Raw genomic sequence first — 25,728 nt, 5'->3', positions numbered from 1 at the left:
GAAATTCCGAACTAAAACTATTAAATTACACATGCACGTGGACGTGCAGTCAAGTTTTTTCTTAAACACAAATATACACGTACTTGATTCAGTAAATTACAATTTTTTGGAATTAAAGTTAGCTATATTTCGAAACCTGCACATTATGGTCTATAGAGAACATACCAAATTATACTTTTGCTATTGGCCTCTTTGGTATCGAAACAATGATGATGCCTTTTGTGAAAAGAGAAATTCTTAATTTTAAGATGTTTGGAATAAAATCGTGTAGTTCTTGCTAATTGAAGGCGTGTCTACTGACTATAGTGTGGCTTACTCCATACGTATCTGCTAAGATCATGTGGTGCAACCTAGTTTTCTGAGAAAACGATTATAAGTGAGTGTTATTAAACGTCTTTCCTATGTCCCAAATTATAAGACATTTTTGGTAACCTACCAAAAACGTCTTATAATTTGCACAACGGATTAATCAGTAGAATGAATCATTTACCCAACTAATGTACACATACTTTAGAACCTTTTGTGAGTACGCAAGCTTATTTCTGATGAACATCTATATTGCTTCTTGATTCGATACTCATGATGCCCCTGAATCTAACATGATAGCCATGAGCTTGTAGACCCTGTCCTTTTCCTAACTCAAAACCTGAAGTGTCCAGAACAATGGACCAGCTTGTACGTGAACCTTTACATCACTCATAAATTTCTTATATCGCTCTACTATAGGGAATTATTTTTGTCAAAAATCAGTTTATCATATTTCCGCCTTTCTAATCAAATAACTTTTCTACTTTTAATACCCAAAGTTAGAAGCATAGAATGTTGTTCTTTAAAAAGTACATATGAAGCCAATAGCAATAGTACAGTGCAGAAGTGAAAATAATAATAATTTCAGAAGCATTTTTATGTACAGGTGTTAACAACTACACAATCATAAAAAAACATAATGCATCAAGGATTCAAGGTGTGTTCAATTTCATCGAGAAAAAGGTGTTTTCACTTACCTATAATATTTAATTCAGCCATTAGTACACAATTTGATACGTGAGCATGTGGAAGCACATGCTGCACATAAGCTGTAGGTGTCCTCGTCACATCACTGAATGTTAGAAATGAATTATTAAAAGGGGGAGGATCATTATTTTATTTGAATAAAAAATTGTAAGTGAACCTGTTTATGGGATTGTACTCTAATATTTTACTCGGACTGCCATGTAACAATATGACGCTGGGTTTTGAGATCGCCAAGGAGGGCGTGAAATATATAACAAAAATTGATGGTAAAGTTTAAAGGAAAATTGTTGTCAAGAAAAATTGTTGTAGACTATTACATACCGATTAGCCTAATAATTTTAGATGCTACAGCAGTGTGTCCTTTTTTCATAATTTTTGCTCAACATAACAAAATGATGATGCACCCATCTTATTTTGCATGTTATACAATATTGTTTCTTGTATATTGACATATACACACAGCCATGAATAATGTAAAGCTCTTGTTTTACGTAATTTATGCTAATAAAAATTTGGAGAATTTATGTTGTACTCCCTTCGTCTCAAAATAAGTGTCTCAACCTTAATACAAGTACAAAGTTGAGACACTTATTTTAGGACAGCGTGAGTATTATACACGCGCGCATAGACAGACAGTAGAAAAAAAAATACCTAATATAAAATTGAGACACTTATTTTGGAACAGAGTGTGTATACACGCGTGCATAGACAGATCATTAGAAGAAAAATACCTCACGTACGTGACTGCACCGAGCTGTGAGCTGCCTGTAGAAAATTTTACAATGGATCTTGTATCAATGTCTGGACCATAATTGCATCGTTCTGGCCGCTCCTATTGTTCCAGTATTGCTGTACTCGTGAGCGGCCAGCGACCCATGCAACACACATCATACAAAGCATTGGCTCTAGTCAAACCATCCATAATTACTCCGGCCATTCTTTCCTTGCTTCGACCGCTATATATCAGCGGCCAGGGTCTTCAAAAGATCCGCGCCTCATGGTGCCTCGTCGTCCGCGTACGCTCGCCCATATATGCATTGGCGCTAGTCAAGTATTCTCTGGATCTCTACGTAGCTTTTTGGGACGTGGATGCACGGCCAAAGCAAGTATAGAGCTGGATGCTGCAGTGTACATACATGGGGTTGACGTCTGGACGGCCGGCCGAGTGCAGCGATTGGAACTTGGCGACGGCGACAACATCTTGGATAGAAGCTCCGTAACCTAATAACCTAACTTTTTCTAGCTGTTGGAATAAGCCACGGCGTGTGTGGTCAGACTCGTCGGGCGCGTCGGGTGCGCGCGGGACGGGCAGGATAACTGGTGCCGTCGGGCTCGTCGGGTTTGTCAGGCGTGTCAGTGGCGCGCGGGACGGACGGGACGTGTGGGACGCAGCAGCGTGGCGTGTGTGTACGTGTGCGCGTGGTCACTAGCGCGTGCGTGTAGGCGTCTAGGTTGAGTCGAACTGTGGCTGGGCTTGAGAACGTGTGGCGACCGTGGCGTGCGTGGGCGCTACGTCCTCGTCAGCTACAAAATCGGCTGAAAATCGTAGGTTGTTGCCGGCGTCGTGCGTCCAGTTTGCATGTGTGGGTTAGTTAGTGCTACCAGGCATGCATGCATAAGTTGTTAGCTGGATGTATGGCCAAGTCGTGCGTGCGTGGCTTAGTGGCCGGTGTGGCCGGCTGATGTGCCCACTACTTAAGAGATGTAAAGGCTGTGGAACCAGTTGAGCAGGAGAAAAGAAAAACGCTGTATGGCAGCGGGGGCGTTCGTCGCCGGAAACTAGTGTTGTCTTCTTCTTCTTCCACCCCCGTCCAGCTGAGAGAGCTAGTCTAGAGCTGCGCCAACAATTGGTATACAGAGCTTCAGTCCGGGCGATCACCGGCGACCATGGCGCTCGTCCCACACGGCGGCGGCGCGGGCGGATCAGCGACGATGGCGATGCCGATGCTGACCGCGGACAACTACACGGTCTGGGCCATCAAGGCGCAGGCGATCCTCGACATCCACACCGTATGGGAGGCGGTGGCACCGGGCGACGCGGCGGTGAACGCGCGGAAGGACAAGATAGCGCGCGCGTTGCTTCTTGGGGCGTTGCCGGAGGATGTGCTGCTGCAGGTGTCGACGAAGATCACCGCCAGGGAGGTATGGGACTCCCTGAAGGTGAGGTTCGTCGGCGCCGATCGGGTCCGCGCGGCGAGGCTGGCGACACTGCGCGGTGAATTTGACCGCCTGAAGATGGCGGACGGCGAGGAGCTCGACGTGTACGGCGGGAGGCTCGCGGCGATGACGTCGAGGTATGCCAACCTCGGGGAGACGCTGGGCGACGCGGCGCTCGTCAAGAAGCTGCTGGATATGGTGCCGGATCGGCCGGCTCTTCCCCGTCGTCGCCGGCATCGAGCAGTTCCACGACGTGACGACAATGGCGTTCGATGAAGCGCTCGGGCGGCTGCGCGCGTTCGACGAGCGAGTTCGGCGTCGACAGGAGGACAACGGCGAGCGGGCGAATGGACAGCTCCTGTTCACGGCGACGAAGTGGCGGGCGTGGGAGCGGCAGCAAGGCGGAGCACGGGACGACGATGACGGGCGCAGCGTGGCGTCGGGGAGCGGCGGCAACAGGCGCAGGCGCTGCTACAAGTGCGGGGAGCACGGGCACTTCCAGCGCGAGTGCCCGCAGCTGCGGAAAGGACCGGCGGCGGAGCAGGCTCTCTTGGCCGGTGCTAACGTCGACGACGACGGACTCCTCTAGGCCGTGGCTTAGGGGTGTGTGTTGGAATAAGCCACGACGTGTGTGGTCGGGTTCGTCGGGCGCGTCGGGTGCGCGCGGGACGGGCGGGACAACTGGTGCCGTCGGGCTCGTCGGGTTCGTCGGGCATGTCGGTGGCGCGCGGGATTGATGGGACGTGTGGGACGCAGCAGCGTGACGTGTGTGTACGTGTGCGCGTGGTCACTAGCGTGTGCGTGTAGGCGTCTAGGTTGAGTCGAACTGTGGCTGGGCTTGAGAACGTGTGGCGACCGTGGCGTGCGTGGGCGCTACGTCCTCATCAGCTACAAAATCGGCTGAAAATTGTAGGTTGTTGCCGGGGTCGTGCGTCCAGTTTGCATGGGTGGGTTTGTTAGTGCTACCAGGCATGCATGCATAAGTTGTTAGCTGGATGTATGGCCAAGTCGTGCGTGCGTGACTTAGTGGCCGGTGTGGCCGGCTGATGTGCCCACTACTTAAGAGATGTAAAGGCTGTGGAGCCAGTTGGAGCAGGAGAAAAGAAAAACGCTGTATGGCAGCGGGGGCGTTCTTCGCCGGAAACTAGTGTTGTCTTCTTCTTCTTCCACCCCCGTTCAGTTGAGAGAGCTAGTCTAGAGCTGCGCCAACACTAGCTAGGTAAATTGAAGGGGTACGATAAAAAATAATTAAGGGCATTGGTGGGTAGTTAGTTTGAACTATTATGTAAGTAGACTATTTAGGAGATCCATTGGTTGTAATTAGCCAGTTAGATTAATTAATGACCAGTTGTTTCTAATTTTTGTGGGATTTTCTAGCTTAATCTCTTTTTTCTGATAGCCCGTTAATTACTTTTTTATATATAATAGATGTATAGACTTATCGAACGATTTTTTTTTAAAAACACGTCAATGGTTTTTTAAAATAAAACACTCATCACAAACGTTTTAGTTAGAACACCCGTACGCAAACCGACAGCCTCCCCAGGAAGCCAAGGGAAAATGTGCTGAGCAGGATTTCTGCGTCCCTTCAACGCAAACGGTTGTTTTGCATGACCCGTGTGCAACCACGTAGAAACAATTGGGTAAAATTTGCATATGTCATTTTGGGTATGTTGCCATTTGTCAAACTGGAAATATTGACATTTGTTTACCTAGTAACATTGCCATTTGTCAACCTTGTAACACTGCGATATGTCACAATATGCAGCTAAAAATCACTAGCACTATCTAATTTTTGCAACTAAAATCACTAGCACTTTTCATATGGACACCACTAGTAGGCGTGAGTTGATGGACACATATGCAAATGTACCATTGATTACGTACAACAAGTCATCAACCCACAACGACAAAGAGGATACACGTTGGATTATAGATCATTTCCAACAAAACATTCTAGTAAAGTGAAGTTTTTCTCACACAACAAATAACAAAGTGATGAAATGAAATTCAGCTCAACCACTTGTCGGCGTTGGAAACGCCTGCTTTGAACCAGAAGTGATTCTCTGGGAAGGGCCGGCTACTGTCAATCTCGAGACTAACGCATGACTAATCATCCAGGCTGAAGCGGCCTATGTCAGGACCCATATTGGGATGGTAGGGAAGCATAGCAATGTCCGAGGTATAGATACAGTTGCTTCTCATAAATGGTATTAACGTTGTGTCAACAGCAGCTGGATCGCTTTCCACCATCATTGGATAGTTTTGTCCAAGGAAGAGCGAGTTTTCTCCAAAACTTTCAATACTGAACCAAGGAGAAGGTGTTGGCGCTAGTACACTAGTATCCATCCCGAATACCCTGCAATGGATGTTGGAATAGGTCTGGAGAGTGCGACCATGCGAGACAACACCTGCTTCCTTAGTAACATCAGCAGTGACCTGTATACAGACAAGAAGAGGTGATCCATCGGAATAAGTTGCCAGGCGCCACTGAGTATATGGGTCCTCATGCTCGTGATCATCAGCATCGTCATCTCCCCCTTGGTTATAAATTTTTTCAAGTATAGGCGGTGAAATGTTCACAGGACCTTGGAAACACAAGAAGGTTATTAGTAAAGGGAAACTAGCTAACCCGCATGCTTGTGGATGAAACAATTATAATTATGGTAGAAGACAAACGTACCGAAAGCATCAGGATGCCATGCAAAAACAGTGCCACGAGTGGTGGCAGCAAACACAAGACCCTCGTATTGAATTGCATCACAACACTCATCCGTGTACAGAAATTGATTTTTGAGCAATATCCATCGAGGCATGGAAGTAAGGAAGGCAACAAGCTTGTCGAAGATAGCAACAACTTCATAGTTCGTGTAATCCTAAGAGCGGTTGGGAACTCGACATATTGCTATCTTCCATAGACGACAGTCACCATGATCGTATTTGAACTCACCTATAATACCGGTGTACTCAACCTCTGGGTAGTCTGAGATTTTTGGAAGTGGAACCCAGTGACGAGTGTACACGTTCACAAGTTCCCACTCGCAGTTGTACCCAATATAAACAACCCAATCTCCATTTGCGCCTGCCCAAGCCTTGCCCTCAAGCGATGGCATCTTAACATCACACGTATCATTATCAAGCGCCATCAACTTGCACAAGGCGAGGCTTCCGTCGTCCCCGCGCCAGTCAGCAGGGTCATGGAGAACAAGATAGGGGAGATCAAACCGCTCCTGGACCCTTGGGTTCCTTGTAATGATGTTATTAGTTGAGTCGAGAATGGTCTTGAACGAACCTGCCATGCTAGCTGAGGTGATGACGTCGCACCGATCAATGAGTTCCTCCACCACGTCATCTTTCAGATCGGGGCAAGAATAACGGGGTCGTTTCTGGCCTGTTCCTCCATGGAGAAGATGATTGAACAATGGCAGAAGGAAGGGTGAAGGCAAATGGAGGGAGGAAGAGCGTGCGACAGCAGTTCCAAATCGATAGGGAAAGGTGAAGAGGCGGTGGACGGTTGCCACGGTACAAGAAGAGGCTAGTGGGGAGCGAACAGTTGCCACAGAGTTCACATACTGACGACAAGGCCGAGTGAACCGCATGCCGTATATCGCACACACCTTGATCTGGCTGACCGTTTCTTTTGTGTTGCCTAATCACAAACAGTTCATCCGAGTGAACCGTATGTTGTATATCACACACACCTTAATCTGGCTGACCGTTTCTGTTCTCTTGTCTCAACGCAAACAGTTCATCTGAGTGAACCGCATGCCGTATATCGCACACACCTTGATCTGGCTGACCGTTTCTTTTGTGTTGCCTAATCACAAACAGTTCATCCGAGTGAACCGTATGCTGTATATCGCACACACCACCATCTGGCTACCCGTTTCTTTTGTTCCTCCTCATCGCAAACAGTTAATTGAACTGAACCGTATGCCCTGCATCGCACACGCAACTAAAATCCGAACTGTGTTTGATGCATCCGTCATAGCAAATGTTTTGCACCCTTTTGATGGTTTTTTACACCACCGTTTGCGATTGTTGCATCGCACACAGTTTCTTCGAAGGGTCTCTGATCGTAGTGTTGCGTTAGCAGCATCCTACAAGTATTGTCGGTACATCCACTATCAAGAACCCATTCCTTTCCTCCAGCCATGTAGCCGCGAAGACTAGCCATAAGACCAAAGTGCCTCATAGACTCATCGAGATCAAAGTCACTATCATCATCCTCATCATAGTATCCACGTTCAACACCGTCTTGTGATTGATCATTTTCTAGAGAGAGTGATTCATTAGATATATGATCATGACAATGTTCATCTTTATGAATTCTAATGACTTCCGAGATGATGTTACTAATGATTCCAACATCTCCTTTGGCACGCATAAGGTCACGAAGCTCAAATAAACAACCACCAAACTTAGGATCATTGGAATTCATCTTGCTTAAAGCAATCGACTTGTGAAGAATCTCATCTAGATTTTTCAGGGAATAGTTTGGAAATCGTTCCTCAAGAAATCTCCATATGGTGGAAGCACAATCAAGAGTAGGCAAGCATGATATCAAATTTCTAGGCAATCCTCTAATAATGAGATTGATAGTTCTAAGATTGCGAATCATGTCAATAGACTCATCGGGGGTAGGATGCAAAGGATCAACAAGGGACGCACAAGGGCTAGTAATGTACTTGTTCAAGTGATATTCATTGGAAATCTCAAGCATCTCATTTTTCCATTCATGAAAGAACTCTCCATCAAATATGGGCACTCTATGTCTAAAACTCCCCATCGTAGACTCATCCATCTTCCTCCAATGGTGATTAAACCAAAGCAATGGAGACCAATGCTCTGATATTAATTGAAAGGATCGAGAAGAGGTGTCTAGAGGGGGGGTGATTAGACCCTCAACAAGTAAAGATAGAAGTTTTTAAGATTTTCAAGTTGAGGTTGGAAATTAGCACAATTTCAAGCATTCACAATACAATTCAAGAAAGCATGCAAAGAGTATATGAGCAGTGGAAAGCAAAGCATGCAACTTGCAAGAAAGTAAAGGGATGGGATTGGAGTGTGCAAAAGCAATTGGAGACACAGAGATTTTTGGCGTGGTTCTGATAGGTGGTACTATCGTACATCCACTTTGGTGGAGACTTCAACCCACGAAGGGTAACGGCTGCGCGAGTCCACAGAGGGCTCCACCCACGAAGGGTCCACAGAGAAGCAACCTTGTCTATCCCACCATGGCCATCGCCCACGAAGGACTTGCCTCACTTGGGTAGATCTTCATGAAGTAGGCGATCTCCTTGCCCTTACAAACTCCTTGGTTCAACTCCACAATCTTGACGGAGGCTCCCAAGTGACACCTAACCAATCTAGGAGACACCACTCTCCAAAAGGTAATAGATGGTGTGTTGATGATGAACTCCTTGCTCTTGTGCTTCAAATGATAGTCTCCCTAACACTCATCTCTCTCTCACAGATTTGGATATGGTGGAAAGATGATTTGAGTGGAAAGCAACTTGGGAAAGGCTAGAGATCAAGATTCTCGTGGTTGGATTGGAATGTCTTGATCTCAACACATGAGTAGGTGGTTCTCTCTCAGAAAATGAGTAGTGGAAGTGTAGGCACGTTCTGATGGCTTTCCCCACGAATGGAGAATGGGTGGAGGGGTATATATAGCCTCCACACAAAATTTAACCGTTACACACAGATTCCCAAACTCGGTGCGACCGAATAGTGAAACTCGGTCAGACCGATTCAGTTCAAAATGTGAACGTTAGGCTTTTCGGTGGGACCGACAACATCAACTCGGTGGGACCGATGTGCTAGGGTTAGTGTAAAACCTCAACTCGGTTTGACCGATTACACAAACTCGGTGAGACCGATTTTGGTAATAAGCAAAACAAAGAGTTGGTCAAGCAAACTCGGTGAGAACGATTGCTTATATCGGTAGTGTTGGGGAACGTAGTAATTTCAAAAAAATTCCTACGCACACGCAAGATCATGGTGATGCATAGCAATGAGAGGGGAAAGTGTTGTCCACGTACCCTCGTAGACCGACAGCGAAAGCGTTATCACAACGCGGTTGATGTAGTCGTACGTCTTCACGATCCGACCGATCAAGTACCGAACGTACGTCACCTCCGAGTTCTACACACGTTCAGCTCGATGACGTCCCTCGAACTCCGATCCAGCCGAGTGTTGAGGGAGAGTTTCGTCAGCACGACGGCGTGGTGATGATGATGATGTTTCACCGACGCAGGGCTTCGCCTAAGCTCCGCAACGGTATTATCATGGTGTAATATGGTGGAGGGGGGCACCGCACACGGCTAAGAGATCTCAAGGATCAATTGTTGTGTCTCTGGGGTGCCCCCCTGCCCCCGTATATAAAGGAGCAAGGGGGAGGCAGCCGGCCAAGGGGAGAGGCGCGCCATAGGGGGGAGTCCTACTCCCACCGGGAGTAGGACTCCTCCTTTCCTTGTGGGAGTAGGAGAAGGGAAGGGGGAAGGAGAAAGAAGGAAGGGTGCGCCCCCCTTCCCTAGTCCAATTCGGACCAGACCATGGGGAGGGGTGCGGCCACCTTTTGAGGCCTTTCTCTCCTTTCCTGTATGGCCCATTAAGGCCCAATACGAATTCCCGTAACTCTCCGGTACTCCGAAAAATACCCGAATCACTCGGAACCTTTCCGAAGTCCGAATATAGTCGTCCAATATATCGATCTTTACGTCTCGACCATTTCGAGACTCCTCGTCATATCCCCGATCTCATCCGGGACTCCGAACTCCTTCGGTACATCAAAACTCAATAAAACCGTCATCGTAACGTTAAGCGTGCGGACCCTACGGGTTCGAGAACTATGTAGACATGACCGAGACACGTCTCCGGTCAATAACCAATAGCGGGACCTGGATGCCCATATTGGCTCCCACATATTCTACGAAGATCTTTATCGGTCAGACCGCATAACAACATACGTTGTTCCCTTTGTCACCGGTATGTTACTTGCCCGAGATTTGATCGTCGGTATCTCGATACCTAGTTCAGTCTCGTTACCGGCAAGTCTCTTTACTCGTTCCGTAACACATCATCCCGCAACTAACTCATTAGTCACAATGCTTGCAAGGCTTATAGTGATGTGCATTACCGAGTGGGCCCAGAGATACCTCTCCGACAATTGGAGTGACAAATCCTAATCTCGAAATACGCCAACCCAACAAGTACCTTTGGAGACACCTGTAGAGCACCTTTATAATCACCCATTTACGTTGTGACGTTTGGTAGCACACAAAGTGTTCCTCCGGTAAACGGGAGTTGCATAATCTCATAGTCATAAGAACATGTATAAGTCATGAAGAAAGCAATAGCAACATACTAAACGATCGAGTGCTGAGCTAACGGAATGGGTCAAGTCAATCACGTCATTCTCCTAATGAGGTGATCTCGTTAATCAAATGACAACTTATGTCTATGGCTAGGAAACATAACCATCTTTGATCAACGAGCTAGTCAAGTAGAGGCATACTAGTGACACTCTGTTTGTCTATGTATTCACACATGTATCAAGTTTCCGGTTAATACAATTCTAGCATGAATAATAAACATTTATCATGATATAAGGAAATAAATAATAACTTTATTATTGCCTCTAGGGCATATTTCCTTCAGGTAGGACCGAAATAATTGCAACAGGCAATAGAGAGTTTGCAAGCCCATCTCGGTGAGACGGAGATCCCATCAGTGAGACCGAACTGATTAGGGTTTCTGGCAGTGGCTATATCAAATGAACTCGGTGGCGCCGGATAAATCAAATCGGTGGGGCCGAGTTTGACTTTTAGGTTTAGGACATATGTGGAAATGAGAAAGTGGTTGAGGGCTTTGGAGCATATCACAAAGCAGTTTGAGCAAGTAACTCATTAAGCAACACCTCATCCCCTTTTAATAGTGTTGGCTTTCCTATGGACTCAATGTGATCTTGGACCACAAAAATGAAAGTGTAGAGTCTTGAGCTTTTGCCAATGTTTGTCCTTAGCATCTTGAAGGGGTTCCACATCCTCTTGTCCATGCCACTCCAATGTTGAACTTATCTGAAATATACTAGATGAAACTATTAGTCCAACAAGAGATATGTTGACACTAATTACCAAAATCACCCAGGGAGCACTTGTGCTTTCACCGACGCACCCCTAACATCGACCCGGTTCCATCGGCGCCGACGCACCCCTAACCTCGACCCGGTTCCATCGGTGCCGACGCACCCCTAACGTCATTCATGATAGTGATGATGATGATGTATATATATTGTTAGTTCATGTTAGGTATTCAATTTTTTTTATGTTGTACTTGATGATGATGCACTTAAGTTATATACATATTATTATTCATGTCGGTATTATATTTTTTATGTTGTACTAATTTCGTTTACTCTTTGTCATGGCAGGTGTTGAAAGATCGTGGGCGTGGGTAAGGAGCGCTCCGAGGCTCCTTCTTCGTCGGCACGTGGTGGGAGTGGTACTTCCATTCCACCCGTACCTCTCTGGAGAGCGTTGTAGAAGGGTATGGCTTCACTGGTGGGCGCTTCTTCGTCGGCGTCGTTGCCCACCAGGAGAGGAGGTTGGGGAGGGAGGAAGAGAGGAGGTCGGGGAGGTCAGAAAGGTAGGGATGCTCCTACGCCTTCCTCGCCGCCATCCCTAGCTGATTCACCCGAGCATAGGACTGCTAGGGTGGACACGTCTGAGGAGGAGGCTACGCGGACTCCGGTCCATGAGTCTCGGGTCGACGGGCCTTCGGGCCACGAGACTTCTACCCACAAGACTCCGGACCAGGGTACGTCCCAGGAGACGTGTGGATGGGGTACCTGTCCGGATGCGCCTGAGGGGCTGAGTGGCCATGCAGATGGTGGCGGTGATCCCGTTGATAGCGAGGACGAGGTGGTTGAGGGGGCCACCGTCTACCAGCGTGGTTTTACATGGCTCCTGCCCATGGCGGCGACCCGTGAGCAGAGGTGGTTGATTAGGCCTGATGGGGAGAAGTAAGTGCATTTACTCCGTTTTAACCTTTTGCCTTCACGTTTCTTCAAATATCTAATGGATTGGCGTGGTCATACTGCAGGGGTTGGAAGCACGCTTCATATGTCCGCAGGCCCAACAACTTCCACAGCTAGGATTGAGCTGGGAGCACTACTTGGCTGCGCCGGCCCCGCTGAAGGAGAGGATCGACAGTGAGTTGTAGCACACAAGGGCAGAGATGTCGATTAGAAAGTTTTGGGTAATTTCTCCTTTACACAATTAAAATCTTCAAATAGCTAGTTATTGTACTAATCAGTGTTGTCTCGTTTGATTGCAGACCTTCTATAGGTGTGAGGAGGGATACGAGGAGGCCGCGGCAGAGGTTATCGATACCGAGCGCAAGCGCCTACTACAGAACTTACGACACGAGGCTCGGGATGTAGGCTGTTCAATACTGCTACGCCTCGCGTGGTATTAAGAAGACCAGGTCGGCGTGCCGCGTAAAGTTTCTGAAGGAGGAGCAGTACATGATGGTAATTACCTATCTTAAGGCCTTGTACTTAGTTTCCTTGATTTGATTGGTAGGCGTAGCGCTCAAGTTTCTCTTTACTAACTTAGGTGCCCCCGAGATGGTGTGCCGATCAGATGGGTTGTTGGGAGGTGTTGGTGGATGAGTGGTGCTCAGAGCAATGGCTAGCCCTCCACAACAATGCCAAGGACGGACGTGCACAAATGGAAGGTGTGCCACACCATCAAGGCAGCGCCAACTTATATCAGTTCGGGCGGAACTGGGTATGTTTTAGCTTCATGATTCATGCAATTCATTCTTCATGCTCGCTTGATCCCTTTAATTACTAATTTACCCTGTTCCTCTCTTTCAGGCGTGACACAATAAGGCGGAGGTGCCAGAGGTGTACGACCTCTATGCCATGGCCCATACCGCCTCGTACAAGAAGGTCAAGGCATTCTCTGAGTCCGACCTTGATCATCCAGAGAACTTCACCAACATCTCCTCCCACAACAAGTTGGTGAAGTACAGAGATGAGGGGAGGGCGAGGACTTCAACCCGAGCCAAGGTCCTATTGATCCCGAGTTGGTGATGATCTCTGGTGGCAGGAGGCCCCATGGCTTGATAGCCATTGGAGATGGACTTATCCGTTGTCCTAGCACTCTCCCGAAGATCAAGGCGCGCCAGTCGAGCTCCGCTCCTGAGATGAGGCCTCGTCAACAGCCTCACGAGCTTGCCTTAGAGGTTAGTTATACGGACTCAACTTTCTTTCCTCCATTACATTGTGTGTGCGGCCATCGATGATTACAATGCTAACAAGGAGTGGTGTTGCAGGCTGCTCTTCAGAGAGAGAGAGAGAGAGAGAGAGAGAGATAGAATGCAGTCGCTTCTGGTGGAGGGATCGGCAGGCGGCGGAGAAGGAGCGGGATTTGGAGGAGAGGACTGCTCGGATGTTGGAGGAGGACAAGGCATGAAACATGCAGAACCGGGCCATGTACGAGCTCCTCGTGGTAAGTTTTTCTGCATATTAGCCAAATCATGCACTTAATGTTTGTTTCATTATTAACTAGTATGACTGACTCGTCAAACGAAATGTGTAGTCCGTGTGCGAGAAGAGCGGTCAGACCGCTCCGCCGATGCCAGTCATTGCTCTGGGGACCATGGTGAGTTTCATTTGAATTATCATTAGTTACTAGCCTTAACATTTGAGTGTCATCATGCTAATGAGACATTTCAAATGATCTTTGGTGTAACATAACTCCAGACAAGCATCGCACGATCCTTCTCCAGGTATTACCGGCACGACCAACCCCGGTGCTTCACCTCCGTGATGAGGGTAAGTTTTCGCATGATCCTAAGTTAGCTCCAAAATGACCTAAGTTAGCTCTAAGTTAGCTATAATATGCTAAGTTAGCTCTAATGATCCATTTTATGTAAGTTACTGTAACGCCCCAAGACCGACGCTTCAGATGCCTTCTATGTTTTTTGAGTTTCGTCATATGTATTTATTTGTTTGTTGCATTTCATCATAGCATCATGCGCATTGCATCTGCATGTTTTCATAAAGCTTGCATCCATTCGTGGTTGCCGCTTCTTCCTTGTCTCTGCCAGACCGTTCTCTTCTCTCTTGTCTTCTCCGTGGCAATGTTGTCAGACCGCTTTGTCTTCGTTGACCATTCTCAGTCCAACCACACACTTGACCATGTCTGCCTAACCCCTCTTTGCACAGTGCATCGACCCTCACGTGTGCGTCCGAAAGCCGTCCCGAACCCGACCCGGGCTGTCCAGACCGATGGATCCGGGTCATCCCCTAATATCCCTAAAACATCTCCGTTTTCCTAATTGGACTGTCCTAGCCTATTTTTCTCGACCGTCGGATCTAAGTCGGAGGGTCCAAATACCCCTCATACCTACCACCTACTATATATACCAATCCAACCCTAGATCCTAGGCGCCTTGTCCCATCCTTCCATTCCCTCCGCCACCACCCGACCAACTCCCTTCGCTCTCGGGATCCTCCCAGATCCGATCCAGCCAACCACGCGCAGCCATCTCCCTCCTCGTTTTCATCCTCGAGCCAATCCCCTCGCTCGATCCAGCAGCCGTCCAAGCCTTCCCCTTCCTCACCTCGCTGCCGCCTCCCACCTCATGCCCGAGCCCCACTCGCTTGGCTTGTCCATCTCCCGCAGCAGCCAAGGCGCTCAAGGTCCACCTCGACCCCATCGCCGATCCGGCTGATGCCGGCGAGCAACAGCAGCCACCAGGACCCCCTCAGTGCCCCTCTCCTTTCCCTTCTTCTCCTTCCCCTTCAGCTCTCTCTATTCTCTCATGCATGTTTCTCTCTCTGTGCCTGTTCTCCACAGCACCGATGCTACGGGGACCCCGCCGCTTCCGAGCTCCGCGGGCCTGTTGCTGCGTCTGGAGCCCTCGACGGCGACCTTGCCGGACCAGGTCCTTGCCACGCCCCGCCTCCCGCCTCCCTCCTTCCTCCTGCTCTTCTTTTCTCTTTGCTTCCTCACCCGTCACCTAATCAGCCGCGCCGCCGCCATTTTGCAGGAGCTCCAAGCTGCTGCCTCGCCGCGGCTCCCGCTGAACCTCGTCTCCACCACCAGACCCGGCCGGCCTTCGTCGCCCTTGCCCGTTCCGGCCGGATCCCGCCGGCTGGGCCCCGTCCCCAGCCACCGGTGCCCTCGCCGGAGACCATCTGCGCCGCCGCGCCAAGTCCCCTGCATCGCAGTGCCACCTGCATCGAGCGGGACAACCCCGCGTTGACCCCGCGCCCTGCCTCGCGTTGACCAGCCTAGGTCGCTCCTCTGCTGCGTCCTGAAATGAGTGCCTCGCTCGCTCATGGGCCTCTGCTTGCCCCAGCCTGCCTCTGCTTCTCCACTTTAGGCCGTGAGGCCCAATGTGAGCAGTTCTGCCAGCCCAATAGTGTTTTGTTAGGTTCTGCGATTTGCTAAATATCCAGGAAAAACCAGTTTTGCAGTCAAGTCCCTCTAGTTCATGCATTTAATTACTCACAAATCATGCATCATGTTAAAATGATTCTAATATGTAAAATGCTTAGAATTTTGTCTAGTTTCATAATATGCCACTTTCATCTATGTTTAAAATGTTTAACTTGCTGTTTGTTTAATTTTGCATACATGCCATGTTAAAATGATTTATTTCATAACTAAATACCTGTAGCTCCAAATTTAATAAACTTTATATGTAATTGGAGTTAAAAAATGCATAGATTATCATGGTGCACTTTATTTTCCTGTTTAACAACAATAAAATTGTGTTTAGATCAGAACAGTACCAAATCCAAAATATGCATATGGGGATTTTCTGGAATTGTTGTTTGTTGTTCCGGCCTCATTTAAACTTGCCTAGATAGGTAGTTTTCATATGCTTCACCCCTTGCCATGTTTAATAACATTTAATATTGTTGGGTACATAAATGAGAGAGAACTAAATAATTGATGTGGTGTTTCATCAATATGCAACTCGTTGCATATTGAGCTCCACTTAATTTGTAGTATTGTTTGTTGCACTTTGCCATGCCATGCCTCATTAAACCAGACATGCATCATACTTGTTTGTGCATCATGCCATGTTTATGCTTGTGTGTTTACCATGATGTTTCCTTCTTTCCGGTTTGCTTCTCTCGTTAGCTTCGGTTTCGTTCCAGAGTTGTGAGGATTCGTTCGACTACGTCCGTTTGTCTTCTTCATGGACTCGTTCTTCTTCCTTGCGGGATCTCAGGCAAGATGACCATTACCCTCGATATCATTTCTATCTTTGCTTGCTAGTTGTTCATTCTATCGCTATGTCGCGCTACCTACCTTGTCATACATGCCTCCCATATTGCCATGTCAAGCCTCTAACCCACCTTCCTAGCAAACCGTTGTTTGGCTATGTTACCGCTTTTGCTCAGCCCCTCTTATAGCGTTGTTAGTTGCAGGTGAAGAAGAAGATTGCTCCATGTTGGAACATGTTTATGTTGGGATATCACAATATCTCTTATTTTAATTAATGCATCTATATACTTGGTAAAGGGTGGAAGGCTCGGCCTTATGCCTGGTGTTTTGTTCCACTCTTTCCGCCCTAGTTTCCTTCATACTGGTGTTATGTTCATTGATTTTGCATTCCTTACGCGGTTGGGGTTATGGGAGCCCCTTGACAGTTCGCCTTGAATAAAACTCCTCCAGCAAGGCCCAACATTGGTTTTCCATTTGCCTAACAACTTATAACCTTCCCTTGGGGTCTGCAGCCTCGAGGGTCATCTTTATTTTAACCGCCCCGGGCCAGTGCTCCTCTGAGTGTTGGTCCGAAATGAGCAGACTGCGGGGCCACCTCGGGGAAACTTGAGGGCTGGTTTTACTCGTAGGATGTCTCATCCGGTGTGCCCTGAGAACGAGATATGTGCAGCTCCTATCGGGATTTGTTGGCACATTCGGGCGGTCTTGCTGGTCTTGTTTTACCATCGTTGAAATGTCTTGTAACCGGGATTTCAAGTCTGATCGGGTCTTCCCGGGAGAAGGAATATCCTTCGTTGATCATGAGAGCTTGTGATGGGCTAAGTTGGGACACCCCTGCAGGGTATAAACTTTCGAGAGCCGTGCCCGCGGTTATGTGGCAGATGGGAATTTGTTAATATCCGGTTGTAGAAGACTTGAACTTGACTTAATTAAAATGAATCAACCACGTGTGTAGCCATGATGGTCTCTTTTCGGCGGAGTCCGGGAAGTGAACACGGTTTTGGGTTATGTTTGAACGTAAGTAGCTCAGGATCACTTCTTGATCACTTCTAGCTTACGACCGTTGCGTAGTTTCTCATCTTACTCTTATTTGCGTATGTTAGCCACCATATTTTTTGCTTATCGCTTGCTGCAGCTCCACCTCATTACCACATCCTACCCATAAGCTTAAATAGTCTTGATCTCACGGGTTTTAAGATTGCTGAGTCCTCGTGACTCACAGATTACTACCAAAACAGTTGCAGGTGCCGATGATACCAGTGCAGGTGATGCCACCGAGCTCAAGTGGGAGTTCAACGAAGACCTTGGTCGTTTTAATGTTTCGTTTTCCTGATGATCAGTAGTGGAGCCCAGTTGGGACGATCAGGGTTCTAGCATTTGGGGTTGTCTTCTTTTCTTTTGGTTGTGTAGTCGGACCTATGAGTGTACTCTGATGATGTACGAATTATATGTTCATTTTGTGAAGTGGCGATTGTAAGCCAACTCTATTTATCCCTTTCCTGTTCATTCACTACTAGAAAAAGGCCTGTTAGTGGCGCACCTATTTTTGCCCTTAATGGCGCACTATAGGTGCGCCACTATTACCACGCCACTATTAACAAATACTAATGGCGCATATTTGGTGCGCCATTACTATCACAGATAGTAATGGCGCACCTATAGTGCACCATTACTATGCCTAGAAGTGCGCCATTACTATCTGACTTAGTAATGGCGCACCACATCCCGAAAGGTCACCCATCCTCACACTACTCCAGCCCGAGCATGCTTAACTTCGCAGTTCTATCCAACCCCAGCACCAGCTCACTTAACAGGCACTTGTTGATATATCTATCATATCAATCCTATTAAACCTTTTTGATGTCTAGGACTTTGTTCATGTTCATGAGTGTTATGAAATTTTGAAAAAATATTTCAAACTTCCCCGTCATATTGCGTATCATATTTTGAACATTTTTTCCAAAAAAAAATCAAAACCAATTTTTTTTCTGTTACTAGTGGCGCACCTAGCAAATGGTGCGCCATTACTAAGTTTGAAAATTTTCATGTTTCTCCCCCTCTAGATCTTAAAAGCCCCGTATCTTTTATTCTGTTAGGTTTTCGGAAAAACTAACGCCCACATGTGTGAGCGTTTGCACATCGCTCACACACCTCCATCACCACTCATTCTGCCACGTATGAACAGATGACATCAGCAGAAATCTTTTTGGTTTTCGGCTTAAAAATATTTTATCTCCTAATTGAGAAAGCGAATTAAAAATCCGTTTTCACCATTAAATCCGTCTCGATGAGATCTTCCAAACTAGACCCCATGTTGATATGTTTCGACGAAATCTTTTTTTCCCCAAAAGTTGCCATGATGTTTACACTGTAGTTGCCATGGTGCTTAAACTAAAGTTGCCATGTGGCAATTTTAGTTTGTAGATCATGACAATTTTAGTTTTTGATGATAGCAATTCCAGTATTTTGACAATGAAAATAATTTTTTGCATGAACCATGGCAATTTTAGGTGCATGTATCATGGCAATTTTAGTTTATGGTGCATGGCAAGTCTAGTTTCTTAATTCTCTGTTTTATAATATGTCAAAATTTATTTTTTAATATAGATGAAAATAGCTGAAACATAACATGGCAACTTTAGTGTAAACATCATGGCAATTCATGTGCAATAGACATGGCAACTTTTAACCAAATTTTTTTTGTCAAAATATATTGATATGAGATCTAGTTTCGAAGATCTCGTCGCGAGAGATTTAATGGTGAAAACGGATCTTCAATCGGATTTCTCATTTAAGAGATAAAACATTTTAAAAACTGAAAATCCAAACAGATTTCCACAGGCATGCATGCGGTGACATGGCGTAGTCTGTATGTTATAGGGCGTGTGGACGGGTTTGGCTCCCACCACACGTGTGGGCGTTAGCGTTGTCCTAGGTTTTTGGGGATTCTAAAAATCTTTAACGGGGTTTCCCCCGTTGAATTCGGATGTAACTTTTCGAGTAGATGATTTTTCATATAAAAAACTTTTTAATCCGAGTTCGTATGCAAAAGTTATGCCCATTTTACAAATTCCAGACATATTTTGCAAATAAAGTCGAAATTCATATTTGTAAATTTTCCCAACAACTAGACCACATATCACATGGGAAACTTATTTTCTTTTATTTTTTTGACATTTCTATCATTTTCTTTTATTTTTTTAAAACTGAAAAGGCGGTCCAGGGGGTGCATTTGAAAGTTAGTAATGGCGCACCTTCACAAAGTGCGCCATTACTATGTGTATGACTTGGTCAAACCTTGGTCAAACTTAGTAATGGCGCACTTTCTATAGGTGCGCCATTACTAAGTTTGACATAGTAATGGCACACCTATGCAAAGTGCGCCATTACTAAGTTTGACCAAGGTTTGACCCAGTCATACACATAGTAATGGCGCACTTTGTAAAGGTGCACCATTACTATGTCAACTTAGTAATGGCGCACCTATACAAAGTGTGCCTTTACTATGTCAACTTAGTAATGGCGCACCTATACAATTTCGTAGGGTCCGCACGCTTAACATTCGATGACGATTTGTATTATGAGTTATGTGTTTTGGTGACCGAAGTTTGTTCGGAGTCCCGAATGAGATCACGGATATGACGAGGAGTCACGAAATGGTCGAGAGGTAAAGATTGATATATTGGAAGGTTACATTCGGACACCAGAATGGTTTCAGGAAGTATCGGATAAGTTCCGGAGCACCGGGAGGTTACCGGAACCCCCGGGGGACTATTGGGCCTTCATGGGCCCTAGTGGAGAGAGGAGGCAGGCAGCCAGGTAGAGGCGCACGCCCCCACCAAGCCCAAACCGAATTGGACTAGGGGTGGGGGGCGTGGCCCCCCTTTCCTTCTTCTCCTCCACCTCTTTCCCCTTCCCCCCTTCTACGGAAAGGAAAGGGGAATACTACTAGGACTAGGAGTCCTAGTAGGACTCCCCCTTGGCGCGCCACCCTCTAGGCCGGACGCCCCCTCCTCTCCTCCTTTATATATGGGAGCAGGGGGGCACCCCAAAGCACAACAGTTGTTTCTTAGCCGTGTGCGGTGCCCCCCTCCATAGTTTACTCCTCCGGTCATAGCGTCGTAGTGCTTAGGTGAAACCCTACGCGGATCACATCACCAACACCGTCGCCACGCCGTTGTGCTGACGGAACTCTCCCTCGACCCTCTACTGGATCAAGAGTTCGAGGGACGTCATCGAGTTGAACGTGTGCTGAACTCGGAGGCGTCATACGTTCGGTGCTTGATCGGTTAGATCGCGAAGACGTTCGACTACATCTACCACGTTAAGCTAACGCTTCCGCTTTCGGTCTACGAGGGTACGTGGACATACTCTCCTCTCTCGTTGCTATGCATCTCCTAGATAGATCTTGCGTGATCATAGGATTTTTTGAAATTGCATGCTACGTTCCCCAACAGATCCGCTACGCCCGCCCCAGACCTACGGTTGCAGGGATCGCCACTCTTGTGGAACGCATCGTCTCCACTGCTGCTATCCCCTTCCGTGTCCGCCTCCTGGAGTAGCGCTGCATCGGGGACAAGTCCGCCCCTCCCCCATCCGAGTCCAGCCTCCTCAAGAAGCGCCGCCGCCTTGAAGGAAATATGCCCTAGAGGCAATAATAAAGTATTATATATTTCCTTATATCATGATAAATGTTTATTATTCATGCTAGAATTGTATTAATCGGAAACATAATACATGTGTGAATACATAGACAAACAGAGTGTCACTAGTATGCCTCTACTTGACTAGCTCGTTAATCAAAGATGGTTATGTTTCCTATCCATAGACATAAGTTGTCATTTGATTAACGAGATCACCTCATTAGGAGAATGACGTGATTGACTTGACCCATTCCGTTAGCTTAGCACCCGATCGTTTAGTATGTTGCTATTGCTTTCTTCATGACTTATACATGTTCCTATGACTATGAGATTATGCAACTCCCGTTTACCGGAGGAACACTTTGTGTGCTACCAAACGTCACAACGTAAATGGGTGATTATAAAGGTGCTCTACAGGTGTCTCCAAAGGTACTTTTTGGGTTGGCGTATTTCGAGATTAGGATTTGTCACTCCGATTGTCGGAGAGGTATCTCTGGGCCCACTCAGTAATGCACATCACTGTAAGCCTTGCAAGCATTGTGACTAATGAGTTAGTTGCGGGATGATGTATTACGGAACGAGGAAAGAGACTTGCCGGTAACGAGATTGAACTAGGTATCGAGATACCGACGATCAAATCTCGGGCAAGTAACATACCGGTGACAAAGGGAACAACGTATGTTGTTATGCGGTCTGACCGATAAAGATCTTCGTAGAATATGTGGGAGCCAATATGGGCATCCAGGTCCCGCTATTGGTTATTGACCGGAGACGTGTCTCGGTCATGTCTACATAGTTCTCGAACGCGTAGGGTCCGCACGCTTAACGTTACGATGACAGTTTTATTGAGTTTTGATGTACCGAAGGAGTTCGGAGTCCCGGATGAGATCGGGGATATGACGAGGAGTCTCGAAATGGTCGAGACGTAAAGATCGATATATTGGACGACTATATTCGGACTTCGGAAAGGTTCCGAGTGATTCGGGTATTTTTCGGAGTACCGGAGAGTTACGGGAATTCGTATTGGGCCTTAATGGGCCATACGGGAAAGGAGAGAAAGGCCTCAAAAGGTGGCCGCACCCCTCCCCATGGTGTGGTCCGAATTGGACTAGGGAAGGGGGGCGCACCCTTCCTTCTTTCTCCTTCCCCCTTCCCTTCTCCTACTTCCACAAGGAAAGGAGGAGGGAGTAGGACTCCTCCCTATGGCGCGCCTCTCCCCTTGGCCAGCTGCCTCCCCCTTGCTCCTTTATATACGGGGGCAGGGGGCACCCCATGGACACACTTGATATACGATATTTTAGCCGTGCGCGGTCCCCCTCTCCACCAGATTACACCTCGATAATACCGTCGCGGAGCTTAGGCGAAGCCCTGCGTCGGTGGAACATCATCATCGTCACCACGCCGTCGTGCTGATGAAACTCTCCCTCAACACTCGGCTGGATCGGAGTTCGAGGGACGTCATCGAGCTGAACGTGTGTAGAACTTCGGAGGTGTCGTGCGTTCGGTACTTGATCGGTCGGATCGTGAAGACGTACGACTACATCAACCGCGTTGTGATAACGCTTCCGCTGTCGGTCTACGAGGGTACGTGGACAACACTCTCCCCTCTCGTTGCTATGCATCACCATGATCTTGCGTGTGCGTAGGAAAATTTTGAAATTACTACGTTCCCCAACACGCCTCCCTTCCATCTCTCCGGCAACTCCGGCCCGCCGGAATCACCATACCACCACACGCGGTGTCCCTCTCCTCCGTCGTCGTCGACATGGTCGCTGTCCAAGATCCGCTTGCCACTTGCCACGCGTGAGCCTCTTCCTCCGCGCTGCGTCATTACGCCACCTGTGGGAATCGCCGGCAGTGCCTAGCCGGAGAAAAGGGAAGGGGATGATGAAGGAATTGTTGGTTGTGTGTGAGACAGTGGGGGATAAAATGTAGGAGGAGTGGGGGGAGAAGGGAGAAAAGACAGAGGAGTAGGGGGGAGGGGAAGGCGTTCGTGGCGATGTGCCTTTTTCCCGGACAAAATAATCTGAAGTGGCTAATCACCTTGCTCTAAGATTCGTGCAAATGATCCAATGGTACAAATCACGTTCAGGATGGGATCCTAAAATCCAGACGTTTGGCAGTTATCTATTCCGTAATTTATCTAGGTAGGTATATTGTGACGACCCGAGACCGACGCTCCAGACGCCTTCCATGTTTTTCGAGTTTCGCTGTGTGTTTTATTTATTTGTTGCATTCATCATGTCATGATTTGCATTGCATCGGCACATCGTTGCCGTCATTGTTTTTAAAACTTGCATCTGCTTGTAGTTGACGCATCCCCCTTGCTTTTGTTGACCGTTTCAAGACCAACCTTGTTCTTCGTTTTCCCTCTTGCCTAAACCGGAGTCTCTCTGTACAGTGCACCGACCCCTCGCGTGCGCGTCCGAAACTTCCGCGGACCCGACCCGAGTAGTCGCTACCGTTGGATCCGGATCATCCCCAAACATCTATAAAACATCTCCGTTTTCTTATTTGGTCTTCCTAACCTGTTTATCCAGGATCGTCCGATTAAAATCGGAGGGTCCATCTAGCCCCTAAACTTCCACGTAGCTATAAATAGCCGTCAAAACCCTAGCCCAGCCATCCCATCCATCCCATTCCTTCCGCCGCCACCCGACCAACTCCCTGTTCTCTCGGGATCCCTTCCGATCCGATCCACCTCGTTTTCTGCACCCAACCAACCAGCACCACTCGCCGATCTCCTCGTGCCCGAGGCCTCCGAGCCGCTCCTCGCCGGCGACTAGCAGGACCGTCGCGTCCCTCTCCTTTGATTCTTCTTCTGCTTCTTCTTTCCCCTGTCTCTCGCTCACATCTCTCTCTTACCTGGACAGGGAACCACCATCTCCCTGCCGTCGGCGACCACCGCAGGCACTAGCATCCCCGCGCCAAGCCTCCTGACGCCAGGGACGCGAGCTGCCTCCCGAGCTCGTCCTCCTGTGGATCCCCTCGATCCCCTGCGTTGCCGCGTCCGCCTCCCGCTCTAACCTCGCCCATCAGCAGCTCCGGCCGCCGCAGACGAGCACCGCCACCAGGCAAGCCCCTCGCGTCCCTCCTGCTTCTTTCACTCTTCCTCCACTGGACCTTGTTGCCTCGCTGACCGCCGCAACCTGCAGGAGCTTCAGGAAGACGAACGCAGCCACCCTGGGCCTCCACTGAACCGCAAGCAGCCGCCGTCCTCGCCCAGGACCCGGCTCGATCCTGTCGTTCCCGGACCCCACCATCTCGCCTTCGTCCGCCGTCCCAGTCCCGTTCCGACCGGTTCCCCACCAAGGCCGCCTCGCCAAGCTGCCGCCGCGCCTCTGCTTCCCCTGCATCGCCCCCTGCCTTCTGCATCGCCCCCTCGTTCGAGCAAGGAACGAGCGCACGCTGTTTACCGCGCCTGGGCCGCCTCCTCTTCGCCCGTTGACCATGGCCCAGTCCCCACCTCACCGATCTGGCCCGAAGCCTTTGGTGAGCAGCCCCTTGGCCTTTCCTCTGTTGGGCTTCCTGCTCAGATGCGGCCCATATCATGTTTTTCCCAGTTCTGCGATTTTAGCATTACCCAGAGACCGCCAGTTTTGTAGAAAAACCCCTGTTGATCATGCATATAATAACTTAATAACTATGCATCATATGTAATAACTTCATATATGTAAAATGCTCAGAAATTTGTGTAGTTTAACAATATCCAACTTTCATCCCTATTTAAAATGTTTAAACTCGCTGTTTGTTTAATTTTGCATAAATGCCATGTTAAAATGATTTATTTCATAACTAATTAACTGTAGCTCCGAATTTAATAAACTTTATATGTAAATGGGGTGGAATAATGCATAGATTAACTTGGTGCACTTTGTTTTACTATTTAAAAACATTAAAATATGGTTTAGGGCAGAACAGTAGCTAATTCAAAATGTGGACATGAAGATTTTCCGGAATTGTTGTTCGTTCTTCCGGCCTCATTTAAACTTGCCTAGATAGGTAGCTTTCATATGCTTCACCCCTTGCCATGTTTAATAACATTTAATATTGTTGGGTAGATAAACGGGAGAGAACTAAATAATTGATGTGATATTTCATCAATATGCAACTCGTTGCATATTTAGCTCCACTTAATTTGTAGTATTGTTTGTGCACTTTGCCATGCCATGCCTCATTAAACCGGACATGCATCATACTTGTTTTTGCATCATACCATGCTTATGTGATGGTTGTTTACCATGATGTTTACCTCTTTCCGGTTGCGCTTCTCCTTGTAGTTCCGGTTACGTTGCGATTGTGAGGATCCGTTCGACTACGTCCGTTTGTCTTCTTCATGGACTCGTTCTTCTTCCTTGCGGGATCTCAGGCAAGATGACCATTACCCTCGATATCACTTCTATCTTTGCTTGCTAGTTGTTCGTTCTATCGCTATGTCCTGCTGCCTACCACTTGTTTATCATGCCTCCCATATTGCCATGGCAAGCCTCTAACCCAACTTCCTAGCAAACCGTTGTTTGGCTATGTTACCGCTTTTGCTCAGCCCCGCTTATAGCGTTGTTAGTTGCAGGTGAAGTTGAAGATTGCTCCATGTTGGAACATGATTATGTTGGGATATCACAATATCTCTTATTTTAATTAATGCATCTATATACTTG

At 47.6% G+C, this 25,728-nt stretch overlaps 2 long non-coding RNA genes and 1 pseudogene across 2 annotated transcripts; all 3 read left to right on the top strand.

Annotated features, from left to right (window-relative positions):
- Positions 1–2,436: 2,436 nt before the first annotated feature.
- Positions 2,437–4,529, top strand: LOC141022159 (uncharacterized; annotated as a pseudogene).
- A 10,120-nt stretch (positions 4,530–14,649) lies between these two features.
- On the top strand, positions 14,650–16,723 carry LOC120964105 (uncharacterized). The gene is made up of 3 exons (XR_005755758.2): positions 14,650–15,132; positions 15,238–15,588; positions 16,341–16,723. It is a non-coding gene; the product is annotated as an uncharacterized lncRNA (long non-coding RNA).
- A 7,121-nt stretch (positions 16,724–23,844) lies between these two features.
- On the top strand, positions 23,845–25,467 carry LOC141022158 (uncharacterized). Its single transcript, XR_012183178.1, has 3 exons — positions 23,845–24,144; positions 24,226–24,562; positions 25,351–25,467. It is a non-coding gene; the product is annotated as an uncharacterized lncRNA (long non-coding RNA).
- Positions 25,468–25,728: the final 261 nt, after the last annotated feature.

Source organism: Aegilops tauschii, chromosome 5, assembly GCF_002575655.3.
Source record: "Aegilops tauschii subsp. strangulata cultivar AL8/78 chromosome 5, Aet v6.0, whole genome shotgun sequence".
In the NCBI taxonomy this organism is placed as follows: domain Eukaryota; kingdom Viridiplantae; phylum Streptophyta; class Magnoliopsida; order Poales; family Poaceae; genus Aegilops; species Aegilops tauschii.
This window is presented reverse-complemented; position numbering and strand designations above follow the sequence as displayed.